This window comes from Dama dama, chromosome 19 (assembly GCF_033118175.1).
Source record: "Dama dama isolate Ldn47 chromosome 19, ASM3311817v1, whole genome shotgun sequence".
Lineage (NCBI taxonomy): Eukaryota > Metazoa > Chordata > Mammalia > Artiodactyla > Cervidae > Dama > Dama dama.
In genome coordinates this window covers 6112367-6121712 of record NC_083699.1, presented here as the reverse complement: position 1 = coordinate 6121712, position 9346 = coordinate 6112367, and positions in this window count along the sequence as shown.

The window sequence follows — 9346 nt, the reverse complement described above, 5'->3', positions numbered from 1 at the left end:
CATATGGTTAAGGTGTAGCAATTCTCCATAACTTGGAATTTTAAAAATCTCTCTATAGCATACACACAATATATGCTATGAGTGAAATACACATTTACTTAAATGTTTAGAGGAGCCCCCTGTTTCAGATAAGAAAAGCTGCTTATACACATGCAACTGATTCAGATAATATTTGTAAAACATTTTCTAAGATAGGCAGATGGGAAAACTTTACTACTATGGTATTTCACCATGACAAGAGAGACACTCTTGCAAAGAATATCACACCCATCTTATCTTTTTATTGTTTGAAAATCAAAAGATTAAAAACCTATTAGATGAGTCCTTGGTTCAATTTGTGCTTTAACTGGTCCACAAGACATTTTTCAGAGGTCAAATTATTGAAAACAGAGAGCATATTGCAAGTGAATAACACTTTCTACTAAAAAAAAAAAAAAATTCTCAAATATCTGGTATAATGTTCTGTACTCTCAAAGCAGATATATCATGCTTTACAGATATATGTTCTATTAAACTTTAAATTAAGTTTGAGTATTTAAACTCTACTTTATGATTTTTATAATAAAAATGAAGCATAGTACCAGGGACATATCCTTGACAAAAATTTGATTCTTTTAATAAAGAAATTTAGAAAGTGACTAGTCAATTATATAAAATTATATAATCTAATTATGACAACATTATGGAAAAGTTTATCACTTTCCATTCTTTATCACTTTCCATTCTCCTCAATCTTTTGTAAGCATTTTTTTTCTTGGCAAAGACGGTGAACTCATAGTCATTAACTAAAACACAAGCCCTTTTTTCTTTAATACATAATCTGTTTTGGGAATAGTTAAATAAAGGAATCACTTCAGCACTCATCAGGTCAAACTCCAGTGCTTTTCACCAAAAGCCTCTGTGGTTTAAAGTCACTTTTCATAGTAAGGTCAAAAAAACGACATACATCAGTAAACCCCTAAACCCTGCGGTTTTGCTAACTTTTTAAAATTATAGATGCGAAGAGTTGACTCATTGGAAAAGAATGGGAGCGATTGGGGGCGGGAGGAGATGGGGACGACAGAGCATGAGATGGCTGGATGGCATCACCGACTCGATGGGCATGAGTTTGAGTAGACTCCGGGAGTTGGTGATGGACAGGGAGGCCTGGCGTGCTGCGGTTCATGGGGTCGCGAAGAGTCGGACACGACTGAGCGACTGAACCGAACTGACTGAAAATATTATATCTCTAGGGCTTGTGAGCGCCTTATTAGCTTACTCTCAAATTTCTATATTATCTTAAAGTGTTAATAAATAAGCTTGAATATGCTGTAAAAAAGATAATATGTTACAAATAATGGTCATTAATAAACTCAGAATAATCTTACTAGTTATTCAACATTATACTAATCATAGTTCAGAACTTGCAATTGTTAATATGCTATAACTTTTATGGTACATAAACTAAGATGTGTCACTAAAATTGTAAGTCCTTCTATCACAAAAATGGGACTGAAATCTTAACTTCATTAGCTTTTTCAAACTTCATTAAATTAATCAGCTTTCAGTATTCATTAAGGTTTTTCTATTACTAGCCAAATGTTAATATATTGTTGTATTTATAATATGTTAGGGTATAATAGTTGTATTTAATTTTAATTGAATAATTTCTATCAAATTATATGCTATGAGATATATATTGCATGTGTGTATAATATACAATACACAAATATAATTTGATAAACATTATTCATGGTAATTGCTGCTTTATATTTTAGTTTATTATAATACATACATGTTCAATCAGTACAAATTATGTTTTATAGAATAGCTTACTCTTCTAGATTTTTTCAGGCATTTCCACAGTTAAGTGCCTTCAAGTTATCAAAATTAGGAGATTTTTAATGAGTAATATAAATTATAAGTGAAAAGGAAGAATGCCAATATATTGAAAGTTCTAATAAGCTACACATAAGCATGTAGTATGTTAAAACTGATTGGAGTTTTCTGATAATTTAAGTCAGAAACTCTCTGCTCAGTCTTTTCTGACTACTAGAAAATAGTTTTCTGTTAATAACCAAGAAATTTAAAATAGAAAGAGCATATAATGAGAACTAATAGATTACAAATAGAGTATAAGAAAAGAAAATAGAGTATAAAAGAAAATATAGTATAAGAAAATAGAGGATAAAAAGAAATCCTTTTATTTATAACAGCTTTATAGCTAAAATAATTTTACAGAGCTATGAAAAATTAATAATTTCTATTTTAAAAAGCATCAGGTACTTAGAATAGAATGGAGAACTAGTTTGTTCCATACTCTTCTGCAATTCCACAAATAATTTGAGCTTATAATTTAATTTGACAAACAATAACTCAATCTACATAGTTTCTAGCTACTAATTGGAGAAAGTGAAAAGTGAAGTGAAAGTGAAAGTTGCTCAGTTGTGTACGACTCTGCGACCCCATGGACTATACAGTCCATGGAATTCTCCAGGCCAGAATACTGGAGTGGGTAGCCTTTCCTTTCTCCAGGGGCTCTTCCCAACCCAGGGATCGAACCCAGGTCTCCCCATTGCTGGTGGATTATTTACCAGCTCAGCCAAAATGGAAGCCTAATTAGAGAATGACTAGATTTCTTGATAGAATGAATTATTAAATTATGCAATAGGATAAGCAAGATTTTTTCTTTCAAATCTTGTTCTTAACATCTAATATTATGTTTAAAGATAATGGTATGGTAAATGATTTATGTTTTCTTACTCAGCAATTAGTTGAGGCTAATATCTACATAGTGTGGTTATAACAGAATTTTCTGTGTACTTTTATTTTTAATAGACTTTATTTTTTAGAGTACTTTAGGTTCAGAGCAAAACTGATTGAAAGATAGTTTTCCACATAGCTCCTACCCCCATACAAGCATAGCCTCTCCCATTATTGACATCCCCTACATAGTGGTGCTTTTTTTTTTTTTTAATAATTGGTGAACATAGATTGACACATCATTATCACCCAAAGCCCACAGTTTACATTACATCTCACACTTCATGTTTTATATTCTATGGGTTTGGACAAATGCATAATGACGTACACCCACCATTATAGTATCCTACAGAGTAGTTTTACTGCCTTAAAAATCCTCTGTGCTCTGCCTGTTCACCCTTCTCTCTCACCTAACCTCTGGCAACTATTAAATTTTTTACTGCCTCTATGATTTTGCATTTTCCAGAGGCATATTTCATATGGTTGGAATCATTCAGTATGAAGTCTTTTCAGACTGGCTTCTTTCACTCTGTAATATGCATTCAAGGTTCCTCCATGTCTTGTTATGACTGGATAACTCATTTCTTTGTAATGCTAAATAATATCCCATTATCTGGATGTACCAGTTTATTTATCCATTCATTTACTGAAGGACATCTTGACTGTTTCCAAGTTTTAGCAATTGTGAAATAAGCTTTTATAAACAGACTTTTATGCAGACATGTTTTCACCTCCCTTGGGTAAATACCAGGGAGTTTGAGTGATGAGTCATATGGTAAGAATATGCTTAGTTTTATAAGTTGTAGCAGTTTTAAAATAATAGAATTTTAAGATAAACACTAGGATAACATTGGTATAATCAGATTTTAAAAATACAAAGAAAACTATACTGTCAAATTGTTTTTCTTGAGTGTAACTAAACAAGAAAATAAAAATTTAAAAAGTAAAAATGTTTTTCTACCACTTAAAAAATTAGATGCACAAATGCAGTCAGCTGATTATTCCAAAAACATGAAAAAAATCACCATTAAAACAAACATGTAGACAGTTCCATTTCCAATTATATGGCTACTTAGTTCATTCGGTAGATTCAGTGAAGACAACTAGAGTACCAGATAAATTAAAATAGACATTTTAAATATGGAGAGGTACTCACAGGAAAGTGAGAAATACTCAAGTCAAAGTCCGTCTGAAGGCAGGACTCTTCAGGTGACTTTTAAAGAAGTGGAAGCACTGAACTTGGCTTCCCATGGCCTCTTATGGCATCAGGGACTGGAATGGGTCTCTGGGCTTCTTTATCCGGTAGAGGAGTCTAAAAGGAGACAAATCCAACAAGCCTCTTTCCCTCAACTTCAAGACAAATGTATTATCTTGAATCTCAGTACTGAAAAAAGAAAACAGAAAAAGCAAAAGAAAAAACATATGTCTGCCTCTAAAATATCATAACCACAAGCCTATCTTACACCAGTTTGGAGTTAGAATTCATATTAGTATGATCTGAACAAACTCAGGTCAACATTTTAATTTTCTGTTACCTCAAATAGGTAATGCACTTAACTTCTAAAAACTAAGAGAAATTCTCTGAACATCTACTTTTAACCTAGTTCTCAAAGAATTTCTAATCGGATTCCAGAGAACTGAAAATCTTGACAAGTCACAGTAGAGAGGCAGTAGCAACAATAATAGGAAAATACTTTATATATAGGAATTGTCAGACATGGCAAATGAAATAAAACATGATAATTGTAAGATAATTGTGAAACAAATTTTTCAAGGAGTATGAAATTATAAAGAATAAGATGGCATGAATAAGCACATTTCACCTTTCCTACTGAGTGCATCTATGAAACCAGGACAGAATGCATGGATCAACTGTTCAGTTCAGTCCCTCAGTTGTGTCCGAGTCTTTGTGATCCCATGAATCACAGCACGCCAGGCCTCCCTGTCCATCACCAACTCCTGGAGTCCACTCAAACCCATCTCCATCGAGTTGGTGATGCCATCCAGCCATCTCATCCTGTCATCCCCTTCTCCTCCTGCCCCCAATCCTTCCCAGCATCAGGGTCTTTTCACATGAGTCAGCTCTTCACATCAGGTGGCCAAAGTATTGGAGTTTCAACTTCAACATCAATCCTTCCAATGAACATCCAGCACTGATCTCCTTTAGGATGGACTGCAGTCCAAGGGACTCTCAAGAGTCTGCTCCAACACCACAGTTCAAAAGCATCAATTCTTCTGCGCTCAGCTTTCTTCACTGTCCAACTCTCACATCAATACATGACCACTGGAAAAACCATAGCCTTGACTAGATGGAACTTTGTTGGCAAAGTAATGTCTCTGCTTTTAAATATGCTATCCAGGTTGGTCATAACTTTCCTTCCAAGGAGTAAGTGTCTTTTAATTGTGGCAAGCCTAAAATTTTTTTGCAGTAGGCAGGATGGAGACGAACACTACAATTTCAAAGTAACACTGAATAGACAGTGAGTTTACAATTTCTTTTCCTCCAGTACTTTTGCAGTGCAGCTGTAAACTCATGAGTGTGACCTGTAGCAGAGTGAGAGCTTTTGGATAAGCTCTCTAGTTCTCGTCTTGAAGACCAGAAACAGGAACTCCTATTGCTGAGAGGAAATACAGAAATTCATCATTATTTTTTTTCCTCGCTGCTTGGTCCTATATTCTTGCCCCAGTCTTCAGGGAACTCTTTTGCAGGAAAGACAGAGATATACAGAAAGCTGAAAAGGCTAAAGCTCTGAGGGAAGGACACTTTTTTCTCCTTTGGTTGTAGTCGTAGCTTCAAAAGAATAGGACTGGCTCATTGCTTTATATGTCTCTCTGTCCTCATTCCAGTAAAGCCAGAGTGTGGGTCCCATCATGGAAGTACATCACAGAGGATGATAAGTGGTTTCACTAGAGATCCTCACCAAAACCTGAAGCCCCTGGAAATCAAAGTACAGGGGGAGATCATGGAGAGGAAGGAGCTTATAAAAGTGATCCAAAAATATAATTTAGGAAAATCAGGGCTTCTCCTTAATCTGTATATGCATAGATCTCATCCCAATGGTTTTAAAAACTAAACTAATAAGCTAGAGTAGGTCTGGGACTGACCACTATGTGGCACACATCCAAGAGAGAATTAAGTGCATAACAATGGTTTTAAAAACTTAACACTAAAACCATAGCTCACAAGGTGTAGATTAGGACGTGTGGTCTGAACTCACTAAAACAAAAATACCAATATTCTGCATAGAGTTCAAATAAGAATTAAAGTCTCTTAAAATAATTCACAATATGTCTCAAATGACTTGGCATAGAAAGAACCACAAATACTTCAATTCACCTGGGAAAAGACAATCAATAGACACCAATGTTATGAGGATACAAATGTTGGAAATATCTGACAGAGACTTCAATGTAGCTATTATACAAATGCTTCAAGAAGCAATCATGAACACTTGTGCAGTAAGTGTTAAACTAAAAAGTTTCCGCGAAGGAATTAAGAATCAAATTGAAATTTTAACATTGCAAAATATAACAGCCACCTCCCCCTTCCCCAGTCTCATTGAGTGGGCTCAGTAGCTGAATGAACATGACAGAGGAAATAGTCATTCAGTAAACTTGAAGACTGAACAATATAAATAATTTAATCTGAACAATAGAGAGAAAAACACTGAGAAAAATAGTCTCAGAAATCAGTGGGAAGCATAACAATATACCAATAGAATTCCAGAAAAATAGGAGAAATAGGATAGTGATGAAAAAAAGATTAAATAATGGCTGAAATCTTCCCATGTTTGGGGAAAAAACATCGAACAAAATGAAACGTACCAACAACCATAAATCCAGAGGTTCAAGAAGCTAAGATTGAAAAAAAAAGCGAAAGTGTTAGTTGCTCAGTCATGTCTGACTCTTTGAGACCCTGTGGACTGTAGCCCACTAGGCTCCTCTGTCCATGGAATTCTCCAGGCAAGAATAATGGAGTGGGTAGCCATTCCCTTCTCCAAGGGATCTCCTCAACCCAGAGATCAAACCCAGGTCTCCTTTACCATCTGATCCAGGTGAACCCAAAGAAATCTATGCCCAGATACAGCATGCTAAAATCCCAAGATAAAGAAAAAATGTTGAAAGCATTCAAAGAAAAATGGCACATCAATTAAAGAGGGAAAGCACATTCGCACAACTGAGATTTCTTATCAGAAAACCATAAAAAGCAAAAAGAACCGGAATAAAATTCTTAAAATGTTGAAAGAAAAAACTGTCAACCTAGAATTTTTATCTAAATAAAGTATTCTTTGGTAGTGAATGTAAATTAAAAATATTCCCAGATGAAGAAAAACTGAGAGATTTATATCTATCTTCTTTGAAAGAATTTTCTAAAAGGAAGCTTTTCAGAAAGAAGGAAAATGATTCAAGAAAAATACTTGTGACTTGAGGAATGAAGGATGAGCGACAGAAAGAGTAAGTATATAGTCTTGAATTAGTCTTAAATTTTTTAACCCAAAGGAGACTGGAAATGGGAAGCAGAATAATGCAAAGTAAAGGGAACAAACAGAAAAAACAGAAAACAAACAAACAAAAAATGATAGTTTTAAATCTAAACATATCTATAGTTATATTAAATATAAGTGATCTGAAGATACCTTTTAAAAAGCAAAGATGGTCAGAACAAATTTAGAAAATTAAATTAAAATTTTTAATTACTTTCTAAAAATAGTCACTTAAAATATAATGCTATAGGTAGGTTGAAATAATGATGAGAAATGATATACTATGCAAGAACTAGTCAGAAGAAAACTGGACTGACTATGCAAATATAACAAAGCAGACTTCAGAGCAAAAAACATTGCCAGGAATAAAGGACATTACATGATGAAAAAAAAAAGTTTCGATTTACCAAAACGCCATAATAATTCCCAGTGTATATTAACCTAACAACAGATATTCAAAATATACAAAGCAAAAACCTACAGAGCTAAAATAAAAGATAGAGACATTCAAAATTACAGTTGAGGACTTGGACAGTCCTTTCTCGGCAATAAATAAAAGTACTTAAAAGAAAGTCAGCAAGGATATAGAACAAAATAATGCTACCAGCTAGCTTGATTTACTTCATATTTATAGAACTCCATCCAAGAACAGCAAAATAAACTTTCTTTCTGGGAGCACATGGAGTATTCACCAAGATGGATGAGATTCTGGATTATAACACACACATTGACCAATATATAATAATGGAAATCATACAAAGTATGTTCTTTGACCATACTGGAATTATACTAAAAACAAATGACAAAAAGAAAACAAGAAAATCTCTGAACACTTGAAAGTTTAAGTTCATGATTCAAAATAATCTATGCCTCAAATAGTCTGTCTCAAAGAAAATTAGAAAATATTTTAATTGAATGAAAATGAAAATATAACATAGTAAACTCTATGGAATTCAGTTAAAGCAGTCTTCAAAGGGGAATTTGTAAATGTTTATAACATAAAAAAACAAAATTTAAAACTTCTGCCCTGTGAAAAATAATGGCAACAGAATGAAAAGATAAACCATAGGCTTGAATAAAATATTTGCAAAACACATTTAATAAAGGGTTATATAAAAATATACAAAAAACTCTTAAAACTGAACAATAAGAAATTAACTGGATTAAAATAAATGGGCAAAAGACCTTACAATATCCCACCAAAGGAAGTATACAGATGCAAATAAGCATATGAAAAGATGTTTCACATCATAAAACATTCAGAAAAATGCAAATTAAAACAAGACATCACCACACACCTAATACAATGGCCATTATCTGGAATATCTACAGCAAATGCTGATGAGGAGGTGAACAGTAGGTTCTTATACATTGCTGGTGGGAATGTGAAATGGTGCAGCCATTTTGGAAGACAGTTTGACAGTTTCTTAGAAAACTAAACATACTCTTACCATATGAATCAGCAAATGCATTCTTTGGTATTTACCCAAAGAAGCAGAAAACTTACAACCACACAAAAACCTGCACACAGATGTCTATAGAAGCTCTATTCATAATTGCTAAAACGTGGAAACAACCAAGACGTCCTTCCATAGGTGAATGACTAAATAACCTGAAGTACATGCAGACAATGGAACATTATTCAGTGCTAAAGAGAGATGCACTATCAACACATTAAAAGGTACAGAGGAGCCTTACATGCATATTACAAAGTGAAAGAAATCAGTCTGAAAAGATCATACTCTGTATAATTCCAACTACATGACATCCTGGAAAAGGTAAAGCTATAGAAACAATAAAAAAGATTACTGTTTAGCAGGGCTTGAGTGGGGAGAGAGATGAATAGAGCGCAGAGAATTTTTAGGGCAGTGAAACTACTCTGTAATGATACTATAATGATGGATACATGTCATCATACATTTGTTCTAACTCACAGAATTACAGTACTAAGAGTAAACCATAATAAGCTTTGGGTAATTATGATGTATCAATGTAGATTCATTGACTGTAACAAACATACCATTCTAGTAAGTAGTGTTGATAACGGAGATCACAGATGTGTGGGGATAAGCAGGGATATGAGAAATCTCTGTATATCCACTCAGTTTTGTTGTGAAATT